Source organism: Zootermopsis nevadensis, unplaced genomic scaffold, assembly GCF_977971745.1.
Source record: "Zootermopsis nevadensis isolate Lab colony 2312 unplaced genomic scaffold, Znev_1.0 Znev_ptg000068l, whole genome shotgun sequence".
Lineage (NCBI taxonomy): Eukaryota > Metazoa > Arthropoda > Insecta > Blattodea > Termopsidae > Zootermopsis > Zootermopsis nevadensis.
Genome location: NW_028259199.1, coordinates 3,584,006 through 3,606,882, shown reverse-complemented (window position 1 = coordinate 3,606,882; position 22,877 = coordinate 3,584,006). Strand labels below are relative to the sequence as shown.

At 36.2% G+C, this 22,877-nt stretch overlaps 1 pseudogene across 1 annotated transcript; it reads right to left on the bottom strand.

Moving 5' to 3' along the window:
• Positions 1 to 1,468: 1,468 nt before the first annotated feature.
• Positions 1,469 to 21,999, bottom strand: LOC147871081 (cell adhesion molecule Dscam1-like; annotated as a pseudogene). Its single transcript, XR_015532837.1, has 21 exons — positions 21,879 to 21,999; positions 20,830 to 20,928; positions 19,282 to 19,736; positions 18,281 to 18,574; positions 17,360 to 17,620; positions 16,423 to 16,690; positions 15,601 to 15,741; positions 14,580 to 14,753; positions 13,761 to 14,048; positions 13,216 to 13,525; positions 13,071 to 13,141; positions 12,752 to 12,985; positions 10,991 to 11,137; positions 10,629 to 10,787; positions 9,446 to 9,579; positions 8,066 to 8,222; positions 5,929 to 6,310; positions 4,617 to 4,802; positions 4,121 to 4,408; positions 3,759 to 3,894; positions 1,469 to 2,903 (listed from the first exon to the last, which is right to left on the bottom strand). The product of XR_015532837.1 is annotated as a cell adhesion molecule Dscam1-like (transcript).
• Positions 22,000 to 22,877: the final 878 nt, after the last annotated feature.

Here is a 22,877-nt window from a genome sequence, read left to right as displayed (position 1 = left end):
TCACATTTGTAAATCTTCACTTCAGTATGAGTGCGATAATGTTTCTTCAAATCATCATTCCTTGAAAAGTTCTTGTTGCAAACATCGCGTTATCACATTTGTACTGTTTCATTTCCATGTGTGTTGTACGATGCACTGCGTGAGAACTTTGCATTACACACATTGCATTCAAAAGGCTTCTCACCAGTGTGCATACGGTAATGATTTTTGAGAGGTTTGTACCACTGGTGTTACCGATCAGGCATTCACGTTTAGTGAGCTTTGGCTGTGACGTAACAACATGGCGGATACGTTTCGTCAGAAAGAGTAGAGTAGAGTTTATTTACATTCCATAGATCCTTCTTAGGACTCAACCAAAGGATGTAGAACATGTCATTTCATACAATATACATACACTTCAGAACTTTCAACACAAGTACAAGAACGTATTTCACATGTCAATGTACATAAATTTCAGATTCTGCAATACAAGTATGAAAAATAATTTTACAAATTAATATACATAAACCTCAGAATTTTATATATAAATACAAAACTTGCTTTATATATACGTAAATTATGGATATAAAGCTTAAACATTTTCAGCAGACATGAAAGCGTCTACAGAATAGTAGGAGTGAGTGAAGAGGTAATCTTTCAATGCAGGCTTGAATACCTTTATATCATAATTTAGACTTGTTGGTGGAAGATTATTAAACAACTTGATACCTGTATAGTACACCCCTTTCTGATATTTAGTAAAGTTAGCATTTGGCAGATGTAGATCATGTTTACGTCTTGTATTTAAATTATGTACATCTGTATTTTTTTTTAAATTTATCTAAATTTTTCTTTGTTCTTTTATAATAAGTAATTCTTAATCTTAATTTCCTTTGTTGTCACCATTTACAAGTTCTGTAAGAGTGGTTGCAGTCTTCTTGATTCTGCAATTCTCTTGCTCTTTATCATGTCATTATACTTATAACATCATTCACATGCTGGAAGCCTAGTTTACACTTCTAATTTTCAATATTTGTATACCACCATTGGCATTTATTAAAGCAAGAGAAGGTGCTTCAATGTATATAGCCTCTGTGTGTGGGAGGCTATGATGCAGGACCTCCTTACCTGTTGATGAGCCACTTAAATTTGTACATATTAGTGTTTCACTTCTGGGTTCTAATACTAGGAAGTTTGTTACAAGAAATTAAAAGCTTCTTGTAGCAAGGATAATGGAGAGTTTATTGTAGCTTTTAGTAATTACATATACAGAGAATATTAACTAAGTTTTGAAACTTCCTGCACCTACATTTGAGATGCAATTATGGCCAAGCCAGGTTTATAAAATATAATTTTTATAAGAGAGTGTGAAGGTATGGGCTCAATTTATGTGGCTCGGTATACAGTCAAATGAACATGGTAATGAGCCTCTGGGTCCTAAAAAGGCAGATAATTACATGTCACCAGCTGACTGACTATCAACTTCTCAAGGAGTCTGATTCATAGATTCAATGTGTATAGTTATTCTGTCAGATTCTATCTATTTCAAATCACAATATATCAGAAGACAGAAATACAAGTAACTTCTAAAGCAAGTGGTTTTAAACAGAAATAAAACAGACAATGGACAAAGACCAACATAATAATTTTACACATTGTGTCACATCATCAGAAGCACATGAACTTCATCCATGGTTTTAGTTAAGAATGATTTGCTTAAGTGATGAATCTCAAATGAATATTATTTTGTGCAATAATGTTGTTACATACATAAGGATTACCTGACACAGAACAGAAAACTTATAAATTTAAGCTGGGTGCAGAGTTAACCCTTTCTTGTTCTACCATTTTGGGATCCAAATTCACTGTGATAGCTTTAACAGACACCATACCACATTCTGAGTCCTTTAATTCTGAGGACATTTAGTTCAGTATTTTGAAAGTATGTGGACTCCATCTTGTAATCTCTTGGATCAGACTGTTTTGTTTAAAACTATCATCATATAAAAAACCTGTAAGACATAATAACATTCAGAGACATTATCAACATACCCATTAGGTTTCTTTAAATAAATGGAAGACAAACACCTGTGCCAGCTATATCTTGTTTACTGAATGGAAGTGAAACATTGCCATGACATTATACTTATTTTTTTAAATTGAAGGAGAGCAAGGATAACTCCCAAAAGTATAAAATAACTGAATTCATTATCTGCATAATATGATATTAAAATTTTTCCAACAAAACTTATATGAAGATAATTAGGTGGCACTTACATAAATGCCCACACACATGACATAAATGGACACAAGTGAGTATTATATTTTTGCTGGGGAAATACATTATTTTTTTAGTAAATGGAACATTAATTTGTACATTTTTATTAGCGCAATGTGACAGTGGCAATATATCTGGAATCATTAAACTGGGATTTGTTATGGAACTCATCTCGACACTGATGTAAAAACAAGAATGTGATGATGCAAGCTTACAGTGTCAATGGTGTTCTGTACCTGAAATAAAATGTTGTTATGCTTCAATAAGATATCCAGTGTACAAAATATATGTACACATTCTTACGATTTATGGCTTCAGGATGAAATACTTTTTGGTTTTTATTATATGGCTTGTCTGATCATATACAGAATTTTTTTTTGTCCAAATACCAGTATGTACTGGTATGGTCACATATTTTGCATCTTGTATTACATGCATATTCATGCCAGTTATATTCATACCAGAGGTATCGCTTCCCTTCTGCCCACTGAGTGACGAGTCTCCCTTCCTGGCAGGAGATGTTGAATAGAGCTGTCCAGATTGACCATGAGTGCCTCCTTCCTGATCATTATTGCGCTGGTTCTCTAGTTCAGCCAGGGACTTTGCCCCATATCCTGGATCACCTTGTTTATATCCAGAATAGTGCCTGTGTCATATAATAAATACATGTCCATGTTAGCTCAGTAAAAAAAGAGGAAATCTTTAGAGAAAATTATTCAGGAGTTAATTTCAATGAGGAATTTGTCAATTAAGCCATTTCAAAAAGACATTTGTACAAAATTCACTGATTTTGATACAAATAAATCAGTTGGCACCAGACATACACTACTTATTAAAAACTACAAAGTGTGCACACCTAATGCATGGTCCTAATTTATCACTTACAGAAATAACATTTAATAACAATATTCACAGGTCTTTCACCAAAGTCATATCATGTAACAATCCAGTACTTCACACTTCATAGAAACTTCAAAATCCCTATGTGTAATTCTTTACAGAAAAGGAATTGTGTCAATTTAATCCTTGCAGCAAAAGTGTAAGCTATGATAATTGAGGTCACATGCATCAAGAACTCAATAAAAGCAATCTTCTCACAAATGGTCGGTAATGTAGCATTTGTACACTCCATTGGTAGGTACAGTAATAGCAAAGAAAACATTGCTGAACACTAGGAAATACCAGATTTTTTTTACAATATTCTTTCATAACTGAGGGTGTAATGCACAAAAATTCTGGTGGGATGAGCAACAAAAATGACAGTAAACCTTGTGTGCATTTACCCATTCAAATCTCACCAACTTTAACTTAAAAAAAGCATAAATAATATAGACAGAATTCCGAAGTGTCTACATTGATCCACTCATTCAGGTTCAAACATTTTATATGTGCTTCAGACAATGCATGAGAATAAATTAGTGGAAAAGAACTGTGTATATCCTTATAAAGTTCTTGAACAATTCTATGTGCCACACTTTCTACAAGAACACACAGCATTTACCTTCTATGGATGATGATACACACACACAGATGGATGCAGATGATTCCAGATGTGATCGGAATTATCACATTTAAGTGAGCGTAAAATGTACCCTGCTGTTCCGACATGTCTGGCACCACTTCTGGAAGAATGGTTTCTGAAACAAATTGAATTCAGAAGGTGAATATTAATGTACAACTAAGTTATTTAAAAATAAATGTATTATACAATAGATTTACCTGAATTGTAGTTAGTCAGTAAATGACATTTACTGTTATTTCAGTTAAATGTGCAAATTCTCATATTGTAAATATTAGGGTACATTTACAATTTCAATATCAGAGTTGTATATCCCCACTGAAAAGTGCTATATTGATACCCACCACCTGTTCTTGTCTTTGTGGCAAACAGAAACTCTTGAACACTGGATCCTGCATCATTGTGTGCAGCAATTCGTACTGCATACCATGTAGCAGGAGTGAGATCAGGTATTACTAGCTCCTCCTGCTGAAGGTTGTTAGAAACTAGCGTCCATGTTTTCTGGCCCCGAGAACGATACTCCACAATAAAATACCGCAGTGGACAACCCCCACTAGGCCATGACTCCAGGAATAATGTGACTGATGTTGAGTTTACCAACAGAAGATCATCCTGTGCAGGAACTCAGGGTGCTGTGGACATTAAGATTGAAAGTCTGGGTGGGAGACAATATCCATGCAGTTTTATAGCATATTATTGTTATGTATGTAATGACATACCATAATAATCACATTAATTTTCAGCATTAGATAACTACATTTACAATATTCATTTTGACCAGCATACTTTTAACTTAACTCTGAAATAACACTTAAAATCTGGGGTATATTACGTGTATACCTCCTCCTTTAGTGGTGGCAGTGACAACAGAACTTGGTTTCCCATTACCAACCGAGTTCACTGCTGTGAGGAAGAGCTGATAATTAGAGCCACACTTTACCCCATCCAGTGTGTATATCTTCCGGTCTGGGTCCAGCACCACCTCCTGCCACTCCCCAGATTCTCGTTTGTAGCTCAATGTGTATCCTGTGGGACAAAATAATAACAAAACTTCTAACTGACAGACTAAATGACGAACTTCTTGGAGAACAGCCAATCTTGAGGGGCTAAAAATTACTCATTTACTCAATAAATTCCTAATTTTTTATGGAACACAAAGGCTGATTGTCATGTACATGGCAGTCTTCAAGCCTTATTTATTACCTTTAGGTTAACATTTGATTTTACTCCCTCAGCTATAAACATTCACTATTGTTGGTCTGCACAGTACTGCCATCTAGCATGAAGAATTTTATGTTTTGAATGCTATTTTGATACTTGTGATGTTTCTCAGTGTTAAGTGGTTGTAATATAATAATAAAATTAACTTTTGTTAATGTAATATTCAGAATTTGGTTGCTATGTTTATAAGTTGATGTGATTTTTATTGATGTGTATGTAGTAAGATGAGCCACAGTAGCTTCATCATTATAATGCTGACTACAGGCTGAAAAGCTGGGATTTAATTTCTATCAGGGGGCAAACAACTTTTCTCTTAGTCGCTGCATCCAAACTGGCTTTGGACCACACCCAATCTCCTCTCCAATGGGTACTGTAGGTAAAGTGGCCAGGCACCTCCATCTAGTGTTGAGGTGAAGAAAGAGTGAAGCTATACTACCCCACTACCTCATATGTCTTTATCATATGGTATATAATAAGTATCAATGACAACTTCACCTTTACCTATGAACATAATAGAATAATCCTTATAATGAGTTAAGATTTTTATTTTAAAGTTACATTCTTTTAGCAAAGCAGTAAAAGAATAATGCACAGCATGAGGGTTAAAACACTTCTGAAGCAGAACAGAAACCATGTCCACAAATTCAAATTCCTCCTTAAAACAACACAGTGTGGCACCATTTTTACTGTAACATTGTAACTGCGACTTGAGTCGGGCTATTCTTCCACCAATATATCAGGCAATTCTTTTTGTGCATGAAATAATGTAAAATTAAATTTTGACCCAGACTGGACTTATATTTTTTTTGTACTAGACCCTTAAATTTTTTTGTTTTCTTTTAATAACAAAAGAATGGAGTCACTTTAAAAAAATTTCTGATGATCAAATTGTGTTTAATACAATATACAAAATAAGGCACACAGAACTCACCAATTACTGCACTCCCACCATTATCTGGTAGTCTCCACTGCAGAGCCAGGCTGCAAGTTGTCGTGGCAGGTACAGACAGATGAGGTGCGCCAGGAGGAACTTGTACTATTATCTCGTATGTGATTTCATCTCGACCAAAAACATTCTCTGCCAAGCAGGAGTAGTTATCAGCATCTTCTGGCCTAAGTGGACCAAGTGTCAATACCCCATCTGGGAGCACTCGTTGATGCCTGTTCCCTGACGATGGGGTAATGAAGTTACCAGAGGGACCACGCCAATTACGATTAGGTTCAGGAAGACCCACGCCATGGCATACTAACATAATGCTCTTGACCTGCTCCTCCTACCACTCGTCGAGAAAACGAAGCTATCCGTGCTGGGACTGAAATAGTGAAGGAATAACCACATACTCTGACTAGAGATTAAGCAGTATACTTGTGTGACTGGTTGAAGAAATGAATTACATTTAAAAATGTAAAACCAAATAAAGAAACAATAAAACAGAACAATGGGATTAACCCTTACTGATATAATGAAGATAGTAAATGACAATTTCTTCTGCAAAATAGAAAGCACAGCAAGTAGCACACCAGCTTCAGAACTTTCTTATCGGTAATGAATGTTAGAAAAATTAATTCTTTGTCCATTTTATGATTCTTGATATTGAGGTTTTTTTTATTTATTTACAAGTTCCAAGAATCCAATAGTGGATATAGAACACGTCACAAACTCAAGTATAAAAACATAAAATACATACATTAAAAAAATTACATCTAGACAAGCAGCGTACTAAATTCAAGACAATATAATTAGTATTTTTATTACAATAGTTATCCAATTAAGTACTCATCCACAGTGTAAAATGAGTGAGTAATTAAGAAATGCCTTAATGCAACCTTGAACTTTTTAAAATTATTTGAGGTATTCTTAACCTCTGTGGGTAATTTATTAAATATCTTTATACCCGCATAGTGAACTCCTTTCTGATAAATAGTTAAATTGGCTTGGGGTAGATACAAATTTTGTCTCTGTCTAGTATCAATAGTATGAGAGTCAATGTTTGATGGAAAAAGAGTTTTGTTTTGTAATACAAACAGTAATAAAGAAAATATATATTGTGATGCCAATGGTAAGATATCTAATTCTTTGAATATATTTCTACACGAGACTCTATTGCCACATCCCATCGTTGTTCTAATTGCCTTTTCCTGAAGGAGAAAAATAGTGTAACTACTAGATGAATTTCCCCAGAAAATGATGCCATAGCTTATTAAGGAATGAAAGAAAGCATAATAAATTGTCTTTAGTACTGAAATAGACATATATGGTTTCATATTTATAAGTACATAGCAAGCCTTGCTCAATTTTTTAATAAGTAGATCAATATGATTCTTCCAAGTCAATGCACCATCAATCATAATTCCCAAGAATTTAGTACAGAAGATATTATTAATGAATTTATTATTATAACTTATTGTGACAGTATCTGACATTTTTCTCTTAATTTTAAAATTAATATAATGTGTCTTATTAAAGTTTAGTGATAATCTGTTCATTCTAAACCATCTATTTATATTTTCAAATGTTGCATGAATGTGTTTATTAAAGTCGTTTGTATTAGAATGAGAAAATAGGATGCTAGTATCATCAGCAAAAATTATAGGTGTAGCAAATTTAGTTATTATACTGGGTAAATCGTTTATGTATAAAAGAAACAACAAAGGTCCCAATATAGACCCTTGTGGAACTCCATATCTAACTTTAAGCTTAAATAACAAAATTTCATGATCAACACAATCAAAAGCTTTTTCCAAATCACAGAAGATGCCTCCCACTATTTGTTTGTTATTCATGGCATTTAAAATCTCTGTAGTCAATTTATAGATTGCATTATCTGTTTTTAATCCTTTCCTAAATCCATATTGTAAACAGGGAAATACTGAAATATGCCACTTAATTGTTAAACCAAGGCATAGATAAAAGAAACAAATTATAAATATGTATTAATAAACATGCTGTGATTACATGAACTGACTTTGAAGAGCTTATGGGGGGGGGGAGTGGAAAATCTTCCAGCATCAGGAAGATAAGTGTGTGCACTTCACAAGAGAACTAGGTACAAACACTGAAAACTCACCTCTGGAGACTGGTGCTTGGGGAACCTTGATGCTGCTCTGTCCCTCTCCTATTATTGTGGAGGCAGTCACCCAGAATTCATATTGCTGGAATTCTTTGAGTCGACGAACTTCATAGGTCAGCTCTCTGTCACCAAACACAGTCTCCTTATGCTCATCCTGTGATGGAAATCAAGAAACATTGTTCCATGCAATAGCAGTGATGTCAGACTGCATATGTAAAATGGTGATATATGGAGATTATGGTGGAATCAATATCCTGGTAAGTGAGAGAGCTTAGAGATCACATTTGTTTTTAAATTACAGTGAAACAAGTCAAGGAATTGTTTCGTTATGTTTCTTCCTGCTACAATTTAGTCTTACCTCTGAGTTTATTGTAAATGCATGCAAAGGAAAATAACACACATTATGTACACTGACAGTTGCAGATTAGAGCAGCAACAATTTCAATAATGTTAGGGCGGAACCTAGGAAGCAGTAAAAAACTTTTAATATTTAATTTGTAAACAGGGGGAACAGTGGCGGCCCATCCATAAGAGCTCCAGAGCTCTTCTGGACTTACAAATAGTTAAAACATTGTCGAGCATGTATGGGTTTTCTCCTGATGCAAATTTACTTTTCATTTATTTATATAGTTATGTGTTGAAAGACTATTCTGAATTTTTCCCCTTGTGCAGCACTACCACTGGTCAGACTCACGAGCCGCCACTGAGGGTAATGGTAACATGGTAACATCAAAATTTCATTCATAAAGAAATTAAGATCAGATTAAATGTAGGAAATGCTTGCCACCCTTCTGCTATATAAATATTTGAAGACTGAAATATATAAATGAAACTAATTTTGTGTACTGTTTTTTATGGATGTGAAAATCACTCTCTCATATTAAAGGAAAAACAGACTGAGGCTGTTCCAGAATAGGGTGTTGAGGATAGCAGTCTAACTATAGAAGAATGAAGTTACAGGGACTGGAGAAAACTGCATTAGGATGATGAAATCAAGGAGGATGAGTTGGGTAGGGCATGTAGCATGCACAAGAGATAAGTATTTCACAAAACATTCTAATTAAAAAATATTAAAGCAAGAGGCTAATTGGAAGATCTAAGTGTAGATGAAATTATAATCCTAAAATGGATCTTATCAAGCTGGGGTGTGAGGGAGTGGACTGGATTAATCTGGCAGGATAGGGATCGGTGGTAGGCTCTTGTAAATATGGTAATGAACCTTCAGGATCAGAGAAAGCAGGGAATCCACTGACCAGATAAGGAACTGCCAGGTTCTCAGTAAGGGCTTTCTTCATGATGTTCGTTAAACTATAAAAAAATTCATGCAGAGCATCTAAGTATGTCTTGTGCTTTTTGTAAAAATATCCTGAAGCTTACTTTGCGCAGCAATGAATGGTAGTACACATTGTACTTGATAATGTTGCCATTTGGTTCCAGCGGTCTTGTCCAGGCAACCATAATGCTGTCATATGTCATTGCTAGTGCCTTGATTTGTTCAGGTGGACCTGGAACTGTAAGAAAAATAAACATTTTGGGAATAATTTTCTTAAAAAGGAAATCAAAACAAGAAAATATCAGATGGATAAGGGTAGGATCATTTACTGTAGACATTTCAGTAGAAGGATATCACATTATACTTTATCCTTACACAACACAGAATGTAAAAGTTATAGCTATTTTATTTTCACTGGGGGGACATAACTAAGTCTGTACAACCACTGTATAGAAAATAAATGACAGAGCAGACAGAATACCTATTTTCTTCTTTCATGTCTGTGAGAGGTCTTACTTTGCCAGATAAGACCTCTTCACGTATCACTTGCCATGTATCTTTAATTAACAGTTTTTCTCCTTAACAGATTAATAAAGTTTATACTTTCAGAATTTTCTTTCAGTTCTTTTGCTGACATATTATTAATTCATTACTTCCAATGCTAGCAAAAATGTTACTTTGTTATTACACTGTATACTGAATTAAAGACCCTGGAGTCTAATAATATATAATATAATGCAATACCTTCGCATGGGGAAACATAATACAATATAGCACTTTAATACTGACTATTATGTGTGCCAGAGGTTTTCAACCTGCAAACCTTCAATATATTCTGTGCAGTTTTCCCTAAGTTACCAATCCAAATGCCTGTATCATATCTTCCTTCCTGCTTTATACAAGGCTTCCTAAAATGCCAAACCAACACAAATTAGCTCCAACTGTGAAATCCTAGTCTGATAAACTGTCCTTTTTCTAACACGGTGGCCCATGAAGAGTGAAAGGTGTCCCCATGTCTAAAAATGAGAACTCCTGATCTACACATAAGGAACTGTGAAGTTCAAAAATTTGAGATTTAAATCTGAATGTATGTAGGTAGGGTTAATTATGTTGCTTTGGTAGCAAAGAATATAATTTACCTTTACAAATATAGCAACTATCAACAATGTTCTATTTTCAATTAAAAGAGTTAGTAAGAATGTTCTTTTTGTTCATATAAAGCTCAGGGTTTAAAAAAAGACTAGAACTATGTGATTTCACAGTAAATACTAGCTGTGTATAACATACCATCTTCCTCTGTGGTACAGTGAACTGGATTGGACCTGACTCCTTCACCAGCTGTAGTAAATGCCAGCACTATCACACTGTAGTTTGCAAACTTGGCCAAACCATGAAGATTTGTCTCAAGATTTGTTGTTTCCTTTATTTCCACATCTGATCCCATACCTAGAACATTGATTATATGCAGTTTGGAAATTATAACTCATTAGGGGAAATATAAAGTTACGCTGTACATTATTGTGGTAAATCTTTCGTTCTTGTTGGAAAGTCTGTTTGAGGAGTATTTATTTGGATGATTTAGACATTACAATTTAGATGCTAAGGTGTTGGAGCTTTAAAATTTTTGAGTAGGTTTTCATGCTTCTCACCTCCTTGAAAACTGATGTGCTTGTATAAAACATTGTAACCCTCAATGACTCCATTATGATGTTCAATTGGTGGTGGTACCCTTCTCACTCGTACACTCTGTGGAGACAATGCAGAGCAGCGCAAGTCTTGTGGTGCCATGTCTGGAACTAAGATATATATATATATGTAAATTTGAAAATATTACACTTGGCAGTGTGGATGTAGAAAGCATGAGAAATTTAAAGTTATTTAGATTTGAATGTAATTTTCAATTGCATGAAAGTTACTCAGGGTAAAAATAGCAACAAATCACTTGATTTCATTAAAACCATCATGTAAATCATCGAACTTTTAGTTGATTTAGAGTTATACCTAATACTGTCTTGTGGTAGTTCTGAGCTTACAATGTTTGGAAAACAGCATGTTATCTTGTTTCAAATAATTAAGTAGACATTCAGTCAGGAGCATATGAATGCCTGACATGCTTTCTGAAATTCCAGCTGTTTCATCATCCTAAATTTTGCCACTTTCAATTGTCTGATCTTAACCAGTGATCATAATCACTGCACATTGCTTGTAAACTGTCTGCTTCAAGGCCACCACACCAATTCTGCAGCAGATATTTTTCCTCATGAACACCCAACCATTTATTCTCTTCATTGTCTACAAATATTTGTTTTCATGACTGATTATGATAATTTGCTTTACCATACCCCAAACTTTCACTTTATATGCAACATCTAATGGTATAAGCTTCTTCTCGAGAACATTTAACGTTGTTATTCTCATCTACTTTCTTTTGCATAAGTTTATAATGTTTATAAATCTGACTATACACTCATAACTTTTGTCATACTGTCCCAAGAAGCGGCTGTTAACAGTTGATGCCTAAGAGACTGGCAGTATTAAAACAAGGTAGGAACAAAGGAAAAGTAAAGCATATGGTGAGTGATACATTCTTGAAGGCCATAAAGGAGAAAGTCTGAAGGTGTGTGATGAAATAGAAGATGAAGTCCATAGCGTGCACAACTGAAATGTTTCAACATCTAAAGAGATGAGATCGAGGCACGTAATAATTTCTTTATATTTAGTTTACTGATTTATATAAAAAAACTATGACAAATTTGGAAATATAATTGTCTGCTTACAGATAATTGACAGCCTACTGTAATGTAGAATGTTCATCTAAGCAAGCATTAGAAATGTTGTTCAAAATATGTTTCATAATATTTAATAGCATACTTCTAACCAAAGTGAGGGATGCATACCTGCCCAGCCACTATTTACAAATTACCTCAACTCTCTCAAAAACAGGTTGTAAAATGAAATACCGGTTCACAACATATAATGTTTACCTTTCTAAAGTTTGTAACATTTATCTGAAATATTTTTGGGTATTGTAAAAAATTCAAGAAGTTAAATATTCTGGTACAAGTTAAAAAAAATTAATTTCATTATGCATTTTACTCAAGTCTTATAGTGTTATTACTGAGCCATCAAACAGTAAATGATGTATTGATATGTGCTTACACCCATTATATACCTTAAAACATGCTGCCATTCTGGATTACTTGTCAAAATAACCACATAAAAGTATAATTTATAAAATTACTTCAAACAGTTTAAAACTATGTATACCAAAAACTAGACATTTTTGGTCACATAGCTTAACAGCACATAGAACTACAAAATATGGTGTGTGCGCATGGTGAGTCAACTTTAATTTATAACAATCTGACAATGTGCACAAGAAAACAAAAAGACACGCAATATTTACCTACCACCCTCCAATGTTGTTACAGACTGTGTTGGTGAGGCAGGGCCTGACCCCACCTGGTTGAATGCTCGCACTGTCACCTCATAACAGGTGAACTGGTGTAGAGAGGTTAGTGTCACCTCCAAGCGGTGTCCTCTCACTGTACGCACTTGTTGAGGGGCTGTGGATGGAGCACTGTTTCCTGGTACCCCACTTGGTATCCCAGGATCTCTCCATTGGAGTAACTCACTAAGGGAGGCTGCATAGAGAAACAGCATGATATAATAATATGTATGTCATGACATGGATATAATTTACTGCACTCTATTTGGAATTACTCTCACCTTCCATTTTACCAGAAGTGACTCTGGACTTGTTGCGTCAACAGGTATATCTATTGGGGGGCCACTGGGAGCTGTATAATAACTCTGTTAGATAGTGAAGTGTTTAGTGAGTCCTTGAAAATTTCATCACTTCTATTATCCTCACCTTCCTGCAAAGTTAGGGCAAGAGTAGACTCACTGGGAGGCCCTGCCCCAACCTCATTGACAGCCAGTAGTCTCAACTTGTAGGATGTAGCAGGTCTCAAGGTACCCAAGCGGGCCTTGTGAATGTTGCCTCCAACAGTAACATTGTTCCATGAACTCATTCCTCCACCCAGTGTGGTCTCCTCCTCACGAAACTGTATCACATAATGAGAGATAGGAGCATGACCTGAGTATGGTGCACCCCATGAGACGCTCACCCACCGACTTCCCACTTCTTGCACGTCGACCCGTCCTGGGGGCCTCTGGTGGCTCTGAAATTATTACAGGCAAATAACATGGTGTCATATGCTGTAAGATGAAATGAAAGAATGAAACAAAGGCACTCGGCTGCTCTCAGATGATTTTGTTTCATACTTAGTTACATAGCTAGTTACTACTCAGTTGTCTGTGATTGCCACTGACTACCAAATGACCACACACCATTTGCCTTATGACATGTAAAATGGAATTTTACTAAGACAAAATTCATATTGATAAATGTATCACCTTTGACTGCGAGGTAAACTATCATCTCATCCTGACCAAAATCATTGGAAGCTGAGCAACGATATGGACCAGCATCTCTCCAAGCCAAAAAGTCCAAATGCAGTTCTGCTGTGACTCCATTGAGTGTCTGTCGTTCCGTAATCTGGGTGTGGGTAGGATTTAGAGGTCTGTGAGATGCTGACCATGCTACATGCAGGGGCAAATCTCCTTCCGCTTCACACACCAACGCAATTCCTTCTCCTGCTACACCACTTTGGTTTACTGCCCGTGATCTAAAATGTGTTGGAACTGAAAAGAAAATTTCTGATCATGAAACCTATTGAGACTGATGTGTAAATTATTCTGTAAAACTAATAAATTCATGTTCATATCAGTATTAAATGAAGCATCTGTCTGTTCAGTCGCTGGTCACCTTCGAAACCTGACAAAGAAAGAAATAATATACGCAAAAGCTTTATGAATGTATACCATGGAATAGAATTAAAAAATGTTTATACTGTTCGCTGTTACAGATGGAAAAATGAACTACTGTTTGGAAGTACTGGTAATGTTGTTTAAATTTTAATGCTGCAACAAACACAAGGAAGCACTGGCAGTATGTCCACACGAAATGATTCAATGACAGCTAAAGGGACAGTGGGTAAAACTGGGGCAGGTCCAGGAAGATGGCTGCAGATTTTATGTAGCTTTCAAAATAAACATATTTTGTACAATGAATCCAACAGAAAAACAATATATGAGAGACCCTAAATGTTTTATAAAAATTACTATAACGATATAATTGCAAAATTGTCTGAAAATTATGAAGTATATACTCACCATTTACTCTTAGGAAAATAACCTTGCTAAGGCCAGACCCAATACCATTGCTAGCCTGACATGTGTAATGACCTTCATGTGATGGGTCAACCGTTCTGATCAGCACTGAACCATTACTTGAGATGACAAGTCGGGGACCAGACTCCAGGGTTATATAGTCACCAGGTTGTTCACCTGTAAAAATCTGAGTTTTTATATGGTAATTATGTTTATATTTACAAATTATGTACTTTATAACAATCAATATATTAATTATAGCAGTAGTTTAAGTGTTATGTAATATTTAAAGCCATCAGCCTCCCTCTCTTCATTAGACCATCCTTCCTTTTAAGTTTTAGAGGTTATTTGGAGTGACCCATATGTATTGGTAGCAGGTCAGTTATGCTAGGTTAGGTAATTTGTTTAAGATTCTGACACTTCAAAAATTATCCCTTACTACAATCACACTGACTGAAACTATGTCAAACCAAATGAACCTTTATAGCTGAAGCTTGTCTACATAATATTTAAGAATTTAGTTCATATTACAAAAAACAAAAACAAAAAAAAAAACACTGTCACCATCACAATGATCAATTTCTGAATGCTGTTTTGGAATATATATACTGTTTACGCTGATAACGATACATAACCTATCAATACTAAATGCAAAGGTACTGTCTGTTAAAGCAGCTGGTATGTATATTTACCACTTGACCTCAAAGGGTTAAGCCAACATGAGTTAGACTAGAATTAACAGTTTGAGTAATTTTCATTATGTATTAGGTTTTTCCTTTCTGAGATGTTATTTTTAAGAAAATACATAACCTCAATTTTTTTTTACATTATTCTAGAGACTTTTGATTATGGACTAGTGAGTGATAACTACTCCCTTTACTTCAGAAGTACTAATAACTCATAAAATGTAATGCACTTACGAGACTCCTCAGAAAATGGACTATGTCCAGAAGATAACCAGGAGTAATGACAAGCAACAGTTGTTGACATGTTCAAAAATCAAGAGAGTAATAATGTCACTAACCCTTGGCTTTCATCCATGTTATTATGGGTGTTGGAAAGCCACTGGCTTGACAGTGTAAAGACACAGGATGCTGGAACAATACTGAGATATCCTGGGGCTCAACATAGAGCCTATATATATATATATAGCCTAAACCATGTACTTAACTGTCAGAATCATTATGACAGGAATATAAATGTCACTTTCCCTTGGATTTTATTATTGTGGAAACTGAAAAGATGACAATTCTAACATAAATTTAGAATAACTAAAGAAAAGTATATACCCACACACAAACAAAATAAATGGCAGAAGAAAATATGATTTGAAGCTTTTGCAGTGACATAACTTAATAAAATCTTCTCAGGCAATCAGCCGTGTCAACTGGTGAAAAGAAGAAACTGATGCTTGAGGGACCAACTCTGTCCCCATCATCAAGTTTCTGATGTGACTTGATGTTGAGATCATCTCCCATCTCATGGTCAGACCCTAGCCAATCACAGCTAGTGGGTGGAGTCAATAGCTCATGCTGTGTGACCCTGCTTTCTATTGATGTTTTGACCAGATTGCTTCAGCATTTTTTTTACCGGATACCAGGTCTGACTCAAAGTGTTGCCTCCATTCCTATTAAAGTTACTGGGATGCAGGTTGATCTATATGATTAAATAATAACCAAAATAACCTCATAATGATTCATGCTCATTTCTTTCAAGCTGGAACTACATGCCAGACCCACTTTTGTTCATAAACTACACTCTTGGACATGAGTAGATGATAATGGATTAACCAAATGACAGATGGATAAACCATCACATCATGATCTGCCCTTCTGGAAACTTGTACCTCTAACAATAAGTTTGGCAGTGTAGTTGACCACAGCTGCAGCATTACTGGCAATACAGGTGTAATGTCCTGAGTGTCGGGCTGCCAGATTGCTGAACATCAGGTTGCTTACAAACTGGTGCTGCTGCCTCCTGAGACAATGGACCTCCATCCTTGCGCCACGTGATTGTTATGGGGAAGTCCCCAGATATGATGCTGCATGACACTTGAGCTCTCATTCCTTCCTGTAAATTGCTGGGGAACTGGAATGGGGCAATTTGTGGTGGTTCTGTGAACAATGTATGTCATTTTTTTAAACACATAAGAACCAGTAATGTTTTATAGTATGTTTTGTGTTAGCAAGTTCAAACTCAATAATGCAATAATGGAATTACCTGCTACATGTTATACTTTGATACTTTGACAACCCGTTCTTCAAGTGCCTGAGCGCTGCGGGTCCCAACTTTTCGTTGGCTCGATCTATGGACATTCGGTAGGACTCCTTGGACGAGGGATCGGCCCGTCGCAAGGCCTCTACCTGAACACAGGACAGCACAACACAGAAAAGCGCGGACAGACATCCAGGGATTGAGTGGGATTCGAACCCACGGTCCCAGTGACCAAGCAGCACAAGGCCCACGCCTCAAACCACGCGGCCACTGAGACGGCACGCTACATGTTATATTTCAGATTAAATAAAAAGAAACAGACTTTTATTGAATTAATCTATCTGTTTATTTATATTATGATTTTCCTTATTAGGTTTATGGTGCAGTGCAATTACACGTTTATAACAAAGTATTAATTTCCTTGCATTATGAGGTTAACACACATGGTTCAATCTTGGGAAATAATCTACATTACATTATATTATAAGTTGTCAGAATCACGTAGTGTTCAAAACCTGAAAATCACCAGTTCCTCCTATTATTTTGTAACCTACAGTCAGGATACGTACTCATAACATCAAGGTATGGTCTACCATGAGCTGACTGCCCTTGTTGGTTGCTGACTGAGCAGGAGTATTCCCCTTTGTCAACGTGTTCGACTAATAGCGTGCCATTGGAGAACACCCTCTGTCTGAGATGAATGGGCAGAATATCACCAGCTCGCTGCCACGTCACACTGGAGATGGGGAATCCTGCTACTGGACATCTGAGGTATACATCAAGACCCGTGACCACAGTCAGGTTCTGCGGTACACGGGCAGAAGGAGGGCCTGTAATATGTGTACAATCACTGAAACACAGGGTTACAACATTGTCTGCGGGTGTCAAGACAGCATAAAGTAGACTGTCCAGAGATATATTCATGATATTTTGGCTCTCTTTAGATGTCTTCAATAATCTCTTCCTTCTCTATCCTGTATTTTAATGTTTCTTTTATGTATCTTTCATATTCCATTGATCAAATATGATCAATCTTGTGACTTCTATCCTTTCTTTCTTTTTGGAACAAAAATATTTAATTTTCCTTCATGTGTTTGTTTACTTGTCCAATAAACTCGCTCATCCACTTGTTTCTGGAACTCAAAACAGTAACGTATATTTTTATACCACCAGTTTCTTTCATCACTCATATTTTTAATATTCATGAGCCAACTGAAACTACTAGTTTTGTAAAACTGTACCTGTGTAACCTTTACATTTTTCTTGTTTGATGCAAATTTTATGCTTCCACAAATACAACTGAACCTTAATATTAGCCTCTATAACCATGTGAAATATGGCATGGTCAAAGATTATAAACACATCTATAAATCTTAACTTGCCTCTCTAGATATTTAAATTAAAAATTAAACATTTAAGTTCTTCCCAGAACTTCTTGTGAATGCCTGAAGCATTGTATGCATGGTTATGCTGCCTTAGGGATAACCTACTATAAATATTGAGCATGGCGGAGTGCTGAACAGAACCAAGGACATTTCTGGCAACACAGGTGTAGATACCACCATGCTGTACACGAACGGATGAGATGTTGAGGTGGCTGATGACGTTGCTTGCGGAATCCAGGTAACTGCCCAGAACATAGCCTCGGGGCATGAGCTCACTTCCATCAAGAAGCCATGTGATACGTGGTGGGGGGTTCCCCGAGGCAGAGCATCTCAGTGACACTGGTGGGCCTGGCTGCAGGGTCTGTCTATGAACGTTAACTGTAGCTCAGGGGGATATGGCTGTAACAGCGGGAAACATGAGAAACTGGAACACACTGAGGACTACGGAAATGAAGGAAGAAGGAAAGAAATAAAGAAGCATTGAAAGTGGGAGAAATATAGAGACGAAGGAAGGAATGGATAAAAAATAAAATATAGATGGAAGGGTAGAAAGGGAGGTAAAAAGAAAACATTAAGGAATAAGAGGAGGAAAGTGAAGCTTGTAGTATCATAGCCATATAAATCTGTTCCTTCTATTCATAACTTTTGGAATGAAATGACTGACTTTAGCAAAAGTTTGCTGTAAACTTAATGAGTTTTTTCTACTTTTAACAAAGGCAATGTGGAGGCTGAGTAAAGTTCTAAGGTGAATTAATTACATATAAGATCCTGAACCTTTGTATGTTAATTATGGTTTTAACTGCAATCATTTTTGAATAGGTATGTAATGTAAAACAGCAACATAGTAACTACTCGAAATCAATAATCACTTTCATCTGATGAAAATTATGGACAAGCCGTCACAAATATGAAAATTCATTTGGTAAATTTATTGATTATAAATATGACATATATTCAAAAAAGGTACTCGTATGTTAGTCAAAGTGAATTTTTAAATTATTCTTATTTGTTTGATATATTAACCAGTGCAGTTATAGATTTAAAGCCTGTTAATAATAAATGATAAAAGTCCAATTGTAATAGCGTTATGAAAAATACTAACGCACCTCCTAGGGTGAGCTCAGCACTACCTTGGGCACTCTCATCACCGCTGCGTGCCATACACTGGTACATGCCACGATCTGATTTCTGAACATTTCTCAAGACCAGCACCTCTCCCTGTTGCATAATGCTGACATGGGGGCTCTCCAGCAAAGGGTGTGCATCTTTCAGCCAAGAGATGTGTATGCCTTCGCCGCCTCCCTGCACAGAGCAGTTGAACATGGCTGGGGTGCCTGCATCCACAGTCTGCTGCTGTGGGCGGATGCGGGCCTTCAGTGGCGACATTACATTAAGCGTGATCTCACGGCGATCCTCACCCAGCAGATTGCTCACTACGCAGATATAGCGACCTTCATCCTGTAGCTGAACACGTGGGAACTGAAGTACAGACCGTAGGGGGCGTACAAGCACCATACCAAGCCCCACCTCCTGTAGCACACCGACCTGGTCGCGGTACCATCTGCAGACATAGTACACTATATGAATATCTGCTTGAAAGTGAGACTATAAAAATGTTTGCTCATGACTCATCTCTTGGACTTTGCAGATTATTCTAGGTTTATAAAATTACTACATTTTAGAAATTGTCCAAGGTTTGGGCTCTAGTTAGAGACTGTGCTTAATCATAACATTTGGTGTCCATTAGAACATCTCTAACACTGAGCATAACCTAACAAGTTACATAAAAGCCACGGTCAGAATAGTCTTAACTCTATTAACATAAAATTCCCTTTTAGGTATTACCAACTCAAATACACAATTGTTACTGTTATTGTTATGAAAATAAAAGATTGTCTCCAAGCAACTGTACCCACTAAGAAGACCAATGTTGAACCCCCAGATGATACACGAGTGAACATGGATCAGCCGTGGAATGATGGTGAAACAGGAAACTTAAGAACTCTGAGAAAAACCTGTCCCTGCGCCAATTTGTCAAGAATATACCCACATGGACTGCCCTTGGCATGATTCCAGGCCTCCATGATGAGAATGAATAACAAATTCCCTATATAATAGAATTCAGAGTGCCCAAGTACTTGCACTTTACTATTTAATTAATATAAATATTTCATAGTCCTATTTTCTAACCCTCTTTATTATTACAAAGACATTATTGTCATTTTATATAAGAATATGTAAATTTATGAGGACTGTCATGACCATGATTTTTTTTACTACTGAACCTATTAACAGCACAAAATTGTACATGAGGTGGGGTCTGGCATAGTAAATAAAAGTTGTTCTATCTGGTACATGCTAGGTATGTGTTTACTAGGAACACCACCAATCAGAGTGAAGGTATAATTCTGACATATATTAAACCACAGGATTGAAGACAAAGTCATTACTGAGCAAATATATTAAATTTTATCACTTGTGCATTCCATCACACCTCTTAAACATAAAGTTCCAGAATTAAGTCCGCCCAGCAGTCCTATACCAGAATGGGTTTAAATTCCCCTATTCTGGTATGTCAAAGGTTAACCAATGGTCATGCAAAAACAAATAAATTATAATAATAATCTAAAACACGTGCTATATACAGTCATTACCCAAAACTAGTCCTCTTCTCAATAATGTACCAGTTATAGGAGATCCTCCATCTTTCTTGGGTGGAGTCCATTCCAAATCGACATGATCCTTGTCCCAGTCTGGAAGATGAATTATAAGAAGCATTGTTATGTGAATGATATTTGGCAACGTAATTTCTTACAGAATGTTACCAGTATCATTCTGAATTAGTTACAGAACATTATACAGTAAATTATTGTTTCTCTTAGTAGCGGATGAACATTACTGCATATTGCCTATGGGAAAACAAAGATTGGTCTACATCAGTACTTATGCAGTTCTTTCAGAAGTGATCTTTAACATCATTATCATAACTTATGTAAACTTTAAGAATTAAGTCTACTGTATTCTGTTATTCTTGCACTACACTTGTTTTGGTTTTCTTAATGAAGTTCCATTTCTGTGATTACAAGTTTAGTTACATTGCCTCTTGAAACATAAATTAGTGGTTTGTCTATACTACACAATTGATTTACTTCAGTTTAGACTTAATCCTCAAAAGCATACTAAGAATACTCAGAATACGAAGTGACGTTTCGGAGGGCGAAGAAACGGAAATTCTATGACCCGGACAAGACCACTATGACCCTTAATTACATTACACCATTCCAAACAGCTGTAATTCTATTATATTCCTGTCCGAAGTCTCTAACATAATTTTCAATCACAACAATCCTGAACAGGTTCAAAACTGAACTCCTGAAACAGTAATCAAGAGATATGCTAGTCTGGCTTGGGTTGATGCTTAATGTACTCCCACTGGAATGCATCGAAACAGAAATACAAATGACAAAAGCAGATGCCACCCAGCAGAGCTTCGGGGATTAACTATCTAGTGCATAACTGTCCTCCGATGGACGCTAGGCATTCACACCCAGATAACCTCACATATTCCCTGTTCACGAGTAGCTACATGCGGGCTCACAGTCTGTGACACAAAACTAATCTCGCTGCATCAAAGTACCGAAATCCACACCCCGTCAACGAGCAGATGTCACACTTAACACAAGTTCACGTTAAATTAACATACCTTGCACATCCTAACAAATTCCCGACGTACGAACGAAATTAGTTTCATCACGTGGCTTCCAAAACACAACACACGAAGAATAGGCCATTTTCTTCTTAGACAGGCACGCCAACCTGACAAACTGGAAAGGAACCCACGTATTGTAGACGATACAGAAGTATATAAAATTCACAAGAAATCGTAAATACATCCAGACAATTGCTTGCTACATCCATCAATAACGAAATACATCGTGAAACACTTGCCAATCGATTTCATAACCACATATCTCGGAAAATGTAACCTATCCATTTGCGTAAAATTAGCCAAGGCTCTAAAATGTTGATGTAATTATAAAGATTTCATTATGAAGTCAAAATTCTGTGTGTATGAATTAGTATCATATACTGAAATTATTAAGAGAAGACCTCTAAGGGACTTTCATGTACATGGCATGCTGTTTAGTCATGAGCTCGTAAACAGGATATTCCACTGGCCACCACTCGCACGGGAGAGAAGCCGTTAGAATGTAATGAGTGTGGTCACAAGTTTGCTAAAAGTTTAAAGTTACATATACGAACTCACATGTGATGACATGTACACATTCCTTCAGAACAAGTATAAAAGTGGATATAAAAGTTTTTTCTGTACAAAATAATGTTATACAAATTAAAACAAAAGGTTTATATTGTTGGGAAGGCACCCATCTTACACGAAAACACATATACAAATTAGTGATGAATCAATGCTTTTTTTGTGTTAACCCAATGCCACTGAAAGTAGATATGTGACTGGCAAGTAATGCATAAGGAACAGCCTATTATATCACCTTTAAGTCAAGCATTTAAAGGATCCTCATTGCAGTTCTGTATGTCAGTAAGAACATGCTGCATTAGGCTAGGCTAGCTTTGGTTAGCTGGTTCCAGTTTGTTATCTTATTATCTTTATGCCAATGAAATATGTGTTACCATTTAGGGCTAAAGTTGCTACCTTTGAGGCATTTCAAAATAACACATTTTT